Consider the following 13,055-nt stretch of genomic DNA (forward strand, 5'->3'; position numbering starts at 1 on the left):
TCATTCTTTCCATGGATCCATTGTGCCAGCACTGAGATGACCACCTCATGTCACTCTCCCTCCTGTACAAACTAGATAGTCAAGTACACATCTCCCATCACCATGGTGCTTTAAGTCTATGCAGCAAGAATTGTTCATTTTTTGGCTAGCACCAACCTTTAACCCAATGTAGCCTAGAAGCCAGGATCAGGCTCTTTCTTCTATTACTTGGCTGGAAGAAACCCTTACTTCCACTACATATAGGTAGGAGTTGAAAAAGAGTCATCAGTGTAATAGAAAGGGCTGACAAGTTACCTGTCTTACTATTCATGCAGTGTACTTTTGCATGACCTGTTTTGTACTTCTTGACCTCTTTTGACCTAATCTCAAATATACTGTTGTACAGCACTGTGGATCACCACTGTGCTTACTTAACCTCATTGTTTTGTGGGTTTCATAATTGCCAACTCAGGAATGGGCTCCTTCAATCTCATTGACGGTATCCCAAGAATAGTGGCTTTGGTAGCTCTGACACCATAGAGTAAGATCCTGGTCAGATTATTTTTTAAAATGGCAGCTGAAGGCAATTTGACTTAAATTTTGCAAAATCTGCAAAGTGGTCCTTTATAATTTACCTAAATTGGCAGTGAGATGCCCTTAGCTTACCACAGTGTTGTTTGTTACAAGTCTTTCACTGCATTTACATTAAACCAGTCTATTTTAAACCCCTTATGTGATCCCTGTCCATGCCTTGAAAGTGATATAACTGTCACAGATCCCAATGTCTAACTTTTTACTTTAATATTATTTCCATCAACCACAGGTTGTGATGCCACTATACGCCAAATGTTATCACGGGACCACTAATAGTGGTTTTCCTTATATCCATCAGAATATGGAAAAGTCAATTCCAATATCCCATTCTGAGGACCTGTTTTTGCATTTAGTTCCCCAGAAACTAGAACAGCTACCATGCTATGTCATTATATGGAAGTATTACTTTCACAAAGGAAAAGTAAAGAAGTCAAAAGAAGCCAATGAGACTTATAATGTCTCTATCTTTTCTCATTGCCTTTTTCAAAGAATCTTATAATTATTGTATACTTTTTTCTAGATTTGATTATAAGCTCCATGGAAAACAGGAGCCCTGTCTTGCTCATGGTTATATCCCAAACACCAAACACAAGGAAGGCCTGTGTTTTTATTTTATTGTTTTTAAATGTTTTTGAGTAAATAAATATTTGTGAAGTGAATAAATATTAGGGCTGTGTTCAAAATTTCAAATGAGTAGTGCCATAAAACAGAATGTGTGCTCCCTGGTGTGGGAAGAGAACCGTGAGGAGGATCCAGGAGGTCAGGGCAGATTCAGCCACAGAATGAAGAGCTGTGATGGAACCAAATTCCTATATCAAAGAAATCATGCAAAAATTGAGCCATGGTGCTTATTAAATGCAGAGGAGCACGAGTCAAAAAGACTCTTTGTATCTCATTTCTCCACTGAAATGAAGAGTGGTGGGTGAGCGGTAGGCAGCAACTTGAAAGCACGCGTGTTCTTAGGGGAGGATAAAAAGGCAAGGGAAAGAATTCATAAATTACTCTGCGAAGATGAGCTCCTGGAGCTGCTGGAGCCTTTTGTTGCTAATAAAAATGTGCCAATGAAAGCTTCAGAGAGCTGTGTTGTCTTGCTGAGAACCAAACCACTCAATTTACCTTGCCTTGCCAGGAGAGTGAATGCTGTTTGTAGTAGTCTCATTGGGAAAACAAATCATTTTATCCTGTTTAATGTTTCCGTGGCTAAGAACTATTGCCACCAACCTCTCTGCAAAGAGCACAGTTCAACAGTGCCTTCCAGCGAGACCTGCGCCTTTGTTATTGTGTTAGCTATTGCTATCGAAGGGCTTCAGCTTAACGGTCATTTTCACGTGGGGCATTGCCTCTCTCCTCGAATGTATCTTCTGGTTCACATGACAGCTCCTTGATAACACAGAGGTCTTAAAATATAAGTGTGCCAGTATTTATTAAAGAGACACATTGCCTTGAAAGTCTAAGTAGAAAGAGTGACATTTACCGAGTAGGTTTTGAAGTGTAATGTTGCAGTGTAAAGTCAGTCACTTTTTCTGGTTTGCTGTAGATGAACTTGGACAGACAGACAAATTGCCTAGACCTTTCTTTTGTGAAAGTTCTAGGACCCACCTCTTTATCCTACAACCCTATCTGAACTTTCACAATCTGATTTAGAGTTTTCTGACCTCCTACTTTTCCTTCTGCTTAGACTTTTTAAACTCTTATACTGTATTCTTCTTCTATAGACTTAAATTCTTTCAGGCTTAAATCTATACCTTATTCATCATTGCATTTCTCATTCTTAATGTGGTGTTCACCAGGGACATATAAATACTTAGTAAATACTTGCTGAGAAAATAAAAGGATAAATCTCAGATGTATAGAGTCCTGATTACTTTTGCAAAAGCACTCAGTATTCATTTTGTTTCCCCATCCTTACAAGTTGCTTTCTGAAGGTCTCCAAGTACTGTACCTCCTAACTGGTTAATGACAGAAGGCTTCATTTCTCTGGCATAGGGTTTTTATCCTTGGCATCTTTGTTCAAATGTATATTCCATTGTGAGATATAATACTTTAAGCCATTTCTTTTTAAAAGTTTGAGCAGCAGAATCCCTTTGCTGCTCTGGCTAAAGTGAAAGCTACTGGCTTAAAAGATTTAAGCTTACAAACTCCAGTTTACTCATACTGTTTTTCAACAAATTACTTATCCCCCTAACATATGTGTATGTGTGTGTGTGAGTGTGTGTGAGAGAACAAGAATTAAACTTAAGAAGGGATATCACACAAAGGAAAGCTGAAGAATTCCACATTGATAATTGGGGTTAAATAAGAGCAAACTTTTAAACTGGGGTTTGTGTTGCTTTTGTCTCTCTTTCCAAAGCTCTTCACCACCAGACAAAGCTTTCTCAAGGATGAGCAACCTTGAGTCTCAGAGGATCTCAATAAACCTGTTGCTGTATCTCTTTGGAGAAATCAAAAACAGCACTCGATTTATAACCATAACTGGTTCCAAAAGTTTGTAGGTAACTTAAGTGTTTGAAATTCAAAATGCATTTTGCCTGGAGGAATAGTTTATCTATCTTGGTTACATTCTTACACTAGCTCACAGGAACCAATTTATCTTCCTAAATGCCAGAAGTACAGCATAGCTCACATAACACTATAGACCCTGAGCGCAAGGAAAACAATTTACACACTTCCAATGAATCAAAGTCTCTCCCTTTCTCGCTGACTCTCTCCTTACAGCCAGGAGAATAACCATCATGGTGACCATGGTTTGATACCATGGGACAGGGATATAGGAGTGCAGCTCTAAGACAATGAAAAGACTTTAGGAAATACTGAACGAAGTGGGATAGACTCCAAGAACTTGGGCTGGTAAAGAAGGAACCGTGAGGATAATAACCTCATTCCTCAAATTCTTCCAACTCTGCCAGGTCAGACATATAATATTGTTCTTTTCTTCTCACTGCATACCACATAAAATGTCTAAGCTGACTTTTCTGTCAACTTTGGAAGTGTTTCTCATTCATGGATTAAAATTGCATCAAAGTAAATATAGAGTAGCATACCCCCCCTCCATCCTTTAACATTTTACGTCATCTTAAATATATTTTTAATAAAATATACTGGACTAGGATTTGGAATTCGGGAGTAAAGTGATAGAATGTAATGAATACTTGTCAAATACGTATACTGATAAGTATTCAACATAAACCAGGTACTCTGAGGAGCCAGCAAGGTGTTCCTGGGAAGTTGTAACACGACCACAGGTGGGATAGGAGAGCAGTGGAAAATTAATGGAGATGCAGCTTCTCTCCTCTTCTTCCTTTATTTTGCCCCTAATAACCAGCTCAAGCCTAAGGTCATGAGCTCTTCTCATAAGTCCGACGAAGAAGTAAGACCAGAAGTTCCAGGAGTGGGTTCTGGTTGGAAGACAGAAGATAATCCCTGTACGCATTATCTTGCAGAAAAAGACAAGCAGAAGACATAAAAAAGATGCTGTGGGGAGAGGGCCGTGGATTTTCTGAAGACACTGGTCATTCTTGGTTGATTATTTGTGAGTAATGGACAGCTAAGCCACCTAAGTCAAGGACTGCCTGAATACATCCTAAAGGAAGCAATGGCCTACTTCATTAAATGCAACATAATGTTCTTGGACTGGTGTGTCAAAATAGAAAAGTAATTGCTAGTCTTATTATCTTAAGTTGCATATGCCATGACCTAGAAGTCAGTAAGTAACAGGAGATGTTTTCTTAAAGAAGTGAATATAATTTCCTGGAAAATTAACATAAGTGAATAAATTAGCAACCAGAGTAAAAACACACATTCTTCATTTTTAAAAACAAGACACTTGCTAATAAAGACAAAATAATTAGTATTTAGTATCACAAACTGAATTTATCTATACTAAAGTATGCTTATTTTATTCTGAATATTTTCTCAAAGCAAAAACTGTACAGGGACAATGAATGTATAAAAACTTGAGAGGTCAATCTGTTTAAAAGTAGTACAGACTTATCTATAATTTTCTCAGTTAAAACAACATTTATTGCACACAGAAATGCTTTGTTTGTTGAAAGTCGTGTATCATACTTTACAAAAAAAAATAGAGAAATTACAATAGAGTTTATGTTCTCAGCTAGTTTAACTAATAAATGGTCTTGAAAGTTTTATGCTTATAGTAATAAAGTCAAATTATATTTCAAATTAATTTTTTTGAAATTTTTGTAAAATGTTTTGGCATTTTTGGTATTTTCCTTATAATATGATCATTAATGTAAGAAAAATCCATTCCACAACTATTTAGTCCAGATTCTCATGACTTTTATGCTTTGAGATCTTAACAGTTTAATATATTATTAATAGTTAAAACACATTCATTAGACTGCTAATATTATGGCAAAATTGGTAGGTTAGCTGCTAGTCATTGGTTGTTAAATACAAGAAGGCTTGTTCAGACACATATTATGAGTTGAGGCTTACCAATTTATAAATCAAAATGACCCCCTCCCTGAATAAGGTAAAAATAAAAGGTACGAAAGCAAGCATATAAGTTTACTATTATAGATTTTAAACAGTGTCTTGATAATAACTCTAATTAAAGTTGTCGCTGCTTTGACCTGATAAGACAGAAAACAGTAATACTGCTATTCTTTGTCTACCTTAGGATGGTAAGCAGCTGATGATACATAATATCTTTTGACAGCCACGTTAATTATCACCTAGCTGAATATATTTCTTTAGAGTAGAATTTTTTTTTAAACAAAAGAAGAGGAAATCGTAGTGAAAGCTGTCAGAATATTTCTGACTATTGCTAATGACTGTATATAATAGCTAAAAAATGTTAATTTTCTAGAGCTTTCCCCCTTATTTCTACAATGTGCTCAACATCTTTTCCACAGAATCATTTGCATAAGGACATCAGAGTCACCAAAGTAGGTCAAAATAATGACCAGTTTTTCCCAAACAAAAGAAGTCAAGATTAATTGTTTTGTTTTGTTTTATTTGGCAAAGTGAAAACAAATACCATCTCTCTATCAGTTAATGAGTTTAAAATTCCTCCATTTGGCTTTGTCATGTACTGCCATATTGGAAGCAGTCTATTTTTAGCTTAATGAGTGAAAAGCATATACTAGGATTTTCATTGTAAGACCAAACTATGTCATGGCTCTACGATGCTAGTTAAAGAATTTTGAATATTACCTTCCTTAGCCCCCAGTGCCAACACCTCCATTAAGCACAAGTCATGTATAAAAATAGTATTGTTAAACTATAGAAATTTTAAACTACTGAGTGTATTCCAGACAAATTATGTCTATGGATACTTTGACTGTCAAAAATTTTTTTTTCTGATGAATATTTTTTAACTGGAGATAATTTATATGAAAATGTTGAAGCATCTATATTTTCAAGCTGTAAGTCAAGTCTAAGCCCTTTAGCCAAAACAAAAGTTAGTAGTTATTCTGTTTTTAATTATAAAAAGTTTTATTTATAGCTATAGGGAGTAGAAATAAAGCATTAGTTGTTTTTTTATTCTCTAGCTCTCTTTCATTAATTATCAGAATAAAGAGTGAGTTTGACAGTGAGAAAGTCAGCAGAGGAAAAGGGAGGAGTGGAATAAGAAGGTAAAGGGGTCATGTATGTGAGGGGGGCCTGATTCTGGGTGGTGAACACACAGTGCACTATGCAGATGATGCACTATGTCATTACGTACTTGAAACGTACATAATGTTATTAGCCCATGTCACCCCAATATGTGTAATTAAAAATTAAACAGTAATTGGAATATATATTATCTCGTTTGATTTTCCACGGGTCTGGCTTGGAGCAAGTTTCAGATGACTGATTCAAAATGAAAATTAAAATGGAATATTTCTTCACTAATTGTCGTGTGTGTGTGTTCCAAGCTTGATACAGTGTCACAACTTATGTTCAAATTTATATGTTGAAGCTAGAATTTTTGATGTGATTGCATTTGGAAATAAGGATTTCAGGAGGTAATTATGGCTAAGAGAAGGGTTCTAATCTAATAGAATCTGTATCTTTATTAAAAAGAGGAAGAAATTGATTTCTCTCTTTCTGTCATGTGAGGACACAGCTAGAAAGTGGCCATCTGCGAGCCAGAAAGAGGGCTTTCAGCAGAGCCCAACCATACTGCTCTTTGACTTCGAATTTTCGCGTGAATTTTGTTATTTGCATGACCCAGGCTATCGTATTTTGTTATAACAGCCCACAATAATGAATGCATGTGGGGAATAAACAAATTGGTCCCTGTTCTTCAAGAATAACATAAAGAGAAAAAGTTATATAAATTCACTAAAAATTTTTAACATTCTATACCAATATTTAAGCATTAGCATTTTATAGTCAAGTACCATGCAAACATACAAGCCCAAATGCAGTTTATCAAGTGTAAAAAGAATCGTGAATTCAAAGTCACATTTTCTATTTAAACCCTTTTTCTATATCCACTTACTAAAAGAACAAGGTCAAGTTGTGTAAACATTTTGAACCTCTTTTATTTACCTATAATGTGATGATAATTTTTGCTACACTTAACATATATATACTTCAGTGAAGCTAAAGCCCAATGACGTAGTGCTTGAAGAATGACGTTTTCAATTGTGAGGTGCTTATAGTAGGTCAAATTCTAATGGACCTCCAAGATGCCCCATCCCTTATACACATTCCCTGAATAATCTTCGACTATAAGCGTGATGAAAATCTGTCTGTGATTAGATTATGCCATGCTGTACATCTGACTTTAAGAAAGGGAGATTATCGAAGGAGACCTAACATAATTGTATGAGCCTTTTAAAACACAGCTTTCTCCAGCTGCTGGTGGAAGAGGAAGTTGGAGGTTGGAAGTACACAACGAGTTCAATGCTCTGAAGATGGAGGAGTCTACTTGGAAGGGAAACAGGACTTCATTCTACAATCACAACAAATTCAATTTTGGCTGCAGCGACAATGAGATTGGAAGTGATATTTTTCCCAGAACCTTGACATAAGGTCTCAGTTTGAGTTATATTTTCATTTCAATCTTTTGGTAAAATGAGAGAACCCAGGCCCTGCATGAATCTGACTTACAGAACCGTGATGTAATAAATGGATGTTGTTTTAAAAGTTTATGGTAACTTTTTATACAGCAATACAGATTTGATACACTCTAAAAATAAAGGCAGACACTATGATTGCTAGAAATATGGTAGTATAATACATTTGAAGCAAATGCGAATGCTAATTACAAATAATGAAAATATAGGAGGACTTCATGGAGAAGGTGATATATAAGCCATTTACTTTTAAATATAGTTTATATCTATTTACCTAGCGAACTATGCTGAAACAAATTCTAGTCGGGGGAAGTATGACCATCTCAAAAGAATCAACAAGATGATTTAAAACTTGAGTCACAGAAAAATTAAGGTTGGGTTGTAACTATGAGTAAGGTTGACAAAGTTTCTGGCTTAATTTTGAGGAATATATGTTTATATCCTTAAATATTCATTTAAAAAATTCTAACTTTATAAGGTAAAAAAAAAAAACTAGAGAAATGGGGAACAAAAAAGGAAATATTGTGACAGGAAAATGGACATTATCTTAGTAAGTAATGAAATTGAGTGACAACCCTGGCCAGTGGTTCAGTGAATAGAGTGCTCTGGTGCACCGAGGTTGCTGGTTCAACCCCAGGGAAGTATGAGAGGCAACCAATGAGTGCACAACTAAATCGAATAACTAAGTGGAACAATGGGTTGATGCTTCCCTCTCTCTCTCTTCTTCCTTCTCTCCAATTAGTGAAAAAAAAATTAAATTAAAAAAAATGATTGGGTCACTGAGAAAGAACTGCGTGTGAATACTTACTACAGCGGCTCCTCCTCTCAGTCCTTTTGTATCTAATATGTTATGTTGGCCATGAGAGAAAAAGGAATGTCAGGTACAATAAAAGCATACAGTCAGGGAGGGCTAATTATTGTTTAAGAAAAAAACATAAAAAAGTCAGGGATTAATGCTAACAAAGTTTATTTTGCTCTCATATTCTCTTGCAATTGCTTCATCCCTCAGAGTCTCAGAGACATCTGGTGATTCTCTGCATCTAGCGCACTGGGTGAGAGAGCGAGAGGGCTGAGGATTGGACGGGAGTTTCTAAATGGGAAAACTTAGAAGCGGTATGTAGTCTTCTCACCCATATCCCATTGGAGAGGAGTTAGTCCCACAGCCTAACTTCACCTAATTACAAATGAGGCTAGGAATTGAAATCTTGCTGTTTTTGAGAAGAAATAAAAACAGGTTTGGCGCAAACTAATAAAGATTCAGTGAAACAAACAGTTTATAGAGATAGTCATTTCAGTTTGAAAATGTTGCTACCAAGTAGCCTATTGAAGTATTGCTAGGAAAAACAAGAAATCGGAAACATGGTCCTCAAACTAGGAAGAAAGAAATCATAACTAAATAGTAGAACAGCAGACTCTTCTACGGCGTTGTCCATTTTGTAAAATGACAAGTATTTGAAATCTTGTCTAATTTTTAAATAGTATAAAATATGAATAATTGGAAGCAAATCTAACAATTTCTGAAAAGGGCAACAATGTAATTTTTCCTTCAAAAGTTTTTACATTAATGAAATTTTCAGCTTCACTGAAAATAATTTTAAAGGCATAGAGGTTAAAATCAATCTTTCACGTGGTTGTTGCAGAGTCACATTCTCTCAGGAAAAACAACATAATCAGTTTTGCATGTGATCTGTCTTGTGTGATAAGATTCTGTTTGCAGTTGAGTTTTCTATGCCTCATTAAAGCCACAAAATGTCAAGATATATAGTTACCAACTGAAGCAATTTATTTAAGCATTCCTAATTAGCTAACAAACAAATAAAAAAAAGAACCCAAATACCTACAACACATATTACTTCACACATTAAAAATAAAAAAGTGTTACTTTTATTTGATAATTTGGAAACAGATTTAGTTCTATACTTAGAATCTCTATAGGTTAGTGGGTAACTTCCAAAAATTATATAAACCACAAAATACTTTGTACAGTCACAGCAAGCTTGAGAAAGAAGAACTAAGTTAAAGGAGTAACAATACCTGATATCAAACTATACTATAAGGCCATAGTAATCAAAACAACATAGCACTGGCATAAAAACAGACAAAGATTAATGGAACAGAATAGAAAACCCAGAAATAAACCCAAGTCTTTATGGTCAATTAATATTTGACAAAAGCAAAAGAGTATGAAACAGTATAAAGATAGTCTATTCAATAAATGAGAATGAGAAAATTAGACAGATACATGAAAAAACACACAAAAAACTAGACCACCTTTTTACTCTATACACAAGAATAAACTCAAAATGAATTAAAGACATAAATGTTAGACTTGAACCATAAAAATACTAAAAGAAAATATTAACAATAAAATCTTGGACATTTCTCATAACAATATTTTTTTATATACCTCTTCAGACAATAAAAACAGAATAAAAAATAAACAAATGGGATTACATCAAACTAACCCAGCAAAGAAAGCCACCAATGAAATGAAAAGATAGCCCATTGAATGAGAGAACATATTTATCAATGATATAGCAGATAAGGTGTTAACATCTAAAATTTATTAAGAATTTATAGAACTCAACACCAAAAGAAAAATAAACAATCAAATTAAAGAATGAGCAAAGGACCTGAATAGATACTTCTCCAAAGAGGACATACAGATGGCCAATAGACATATGAAAAGATGCTCAATATCACTAATTATCAGAGAAATGTAAATTAAATGACAATGAGATATTACCTTGCACCTGCCCAAAATGCTATATTAAAACTCAACAACAACAACAAAAACTTGTTGGTGTGGATATGGAGAAAAAGGAACCCTTGTGCACTGTTAGTGAACATGCAGATTGCTGTAGCCACTATAAAACACAGTATTCAGTTATCTGAAAAACTTTTAAACAGTGTAACTGCCTTATAACTCCGTGATTCTACTTCTGGGTCTATATCCAAAGGCACCAGAAACACTAATTCAAAAGAATACCGCTGTATTCATTGTAGCATTATTTACAGCAGCCAAGATTTGGTAACTGCCCGTCAGTAGATGAGTGGATAAAAGAGTTGTGGCACATGTACACGATAGAACACCACTGAGCCATAAAAAAGAGAAAACTTTACCTTTTGCAACAGCAGAGATGGACCTGAAGAGGATTATGCTAAGTGAAATATGTCAGTCAGAGAAAGAAAAATACAATATAATTTTGCTTATATGTGAAATTTAATAAACAAAATACAGTCAACAAACAAAACAGAAAGAGAGGCATAGATACACGGAACAGACTGACAGCTCTCAGAGGGGAGGAGTTGGGGGCTGGGAGAAAAACGGTGAAGGGATTAGGCACAAACAAGCAAACAAACAAAACCTCATAGACATGGACAACAGGATGATGATTACAGAGGGAAAGGGAGGGAAAGGGGAGTAGGAAAGGGTAAAGGGGACATAAATGGTGAGGGAAGGAGAACTGAATTGGGATGGTAAAAAATAATACAGTGTATAGATTATTGATTATAGAATTATACATTTGGAACCCATATAATTTTATTAACCAATACCACTTCAATAAATTCAATAAAATTAAAAAAAAATAAAATAAAAAAGAAAACCCCACACATCCTGAACCTTCTTAATGAATGTTCTTTTTCATTTCTAACTGAAAGACGCATCTCCTTGAAGTTGCCTTTAAGTGGTAGTGTTTCCCTCCCACCATCTCAACTAGGCACTTCCAGGGCTTGGTTCGACCATCCTCTCTACTCATGCCATCAGGCTACACTCACAATTGTATATTCTGATGTGATCACCCACACATCACAGTTTCCATGGAACCCTTCTCCACCTCTTAGTCCTTGAAAATCTAGTAACCATCTGTCCACATACAAAGTTATTAGAATATTATTGACTATATATTATCAACTCCTTTTTTCTGTAGTGCTTAATATCATCTGACAAAGCATGTATTCACTTGTTTATTTATCTACGTCTATCACGGTTCACTATAATAGAATATATATATAAAATATATATATTTGCTTCTATCAGAGTACTTGGTACAAAGTACTCAACAGTATTATTTAAATGAATAATTTAAAAATTAAAAAATGATAACGTTTACCACATGTGATTTCCAGTCTTACCAAACCTTATAACGTGAGTCATTATGGACATTTCTCTGACTTGCTTTATGAAGATTAAGTAAACATTCTTTCATAGAGTAAGCAGTACTACTTATTACTCATATCATAGAAAATGATAAAATGTTTTGTCCCTCTCATTCTTTTATTTTTCTTTATTTTCTTACATGTTATATTAATTGTTTAAAATAATTCAAGAATTATAATTGACGTGGGCATGTTAATCTATTTGAGCAGACTCGAATCATTTTTTTCTCTGGGAAAAAAAATAACACCAATATGCTAGATCAGCACACACACACACACAGCAGAGAGAGCATAGCTAATGTATAATGATTTTCATACAATTTTTTTTTCTGGGGTAATAAGAGAATCTTTGCCAAGAAATCAATATTTGCAATGTGTTTAGATCATTATATTTGAGTGACTGCTACCATCAAATGCGCAGAACAATAGGTCTGCCAAATATAATCATGAGAAGAAAGCCTTTTTTTTTTTTTTTTACTGGCATTACTCCATAATAAAATTTAGTAGCATGACAGACCAGTAGATACAAGAGCTCTGTCAAGCCTTAATCTACTGTCCAAGTAATACACAAAAGTATTTGTCCCAAGTAAAGTAATTAAAACTCTGGGACAATTTTTAACATGTATTTGACTTGTTTTTTTAAATTATCTACCTATTAGAAGCCACTGTGCTTGGACATACGTGATGTAAGCAGCACCGTTTTGCATCTTTATAATGTTACTCCTGGCAAATGAAATAATTGTCTTAGTTTTGTTTTCGTCTTTTAATAAATATGGTCTGTTGGAAAAATAAAAATGAATGCTTCAAAAGAAAAATTTCAAGTCCTAGAATATTGTTAAAAGTATTCTCTCTTAACAATCAACTCATATATTGAAACAAATACAGGGAAAAACCATATCACTTGGGTAGCCATATTATCTCATCACCTTGCAGTGTAGTCTTCAATGACTATTCTTAATACAGAATAAGTGGTGAAAAAGTGTGAAGTTAAAGACAGAGCTTTGTCGCATAAAAGTACTCAATAAGTTGGACTGACACACTGAAAGTCCAAGTTGGCAAAGACATTTAAGATATAAATATCAGACTGAAATTACATGTCAGTTTCTCTTTCCTTCTTGTGTCTGATTTTGATGTAATTACTGAAAGGCAGCTGCTCTTTTTTTTTTAATGATTATACATCCAGAACCATTCATTTCCAGAAAGCATTTACTGAAAACCTAGTATACTCTAGGTTCCGTGCTGGGAACCACACATTTAAGGATAAATACAGTGAGACTCCTAACATTGATCACT

This window comes from Saccopteryx leptura, chromosome 5, assembly GCF_036850995.1.
Source record: "Saccopteryx leptura isolate mSacLep1 chromosome 5, mSacLep1_pri_phased_curated, whole genome shotgun sequence".
Taxonomy (NCBI): domain Eukaryota; kingdom Metazoa; phylum Chordata; class Mammalia; order Chiroptera; family Emballonuridae; genus Saccopteryx; species Saccopteryx leptura.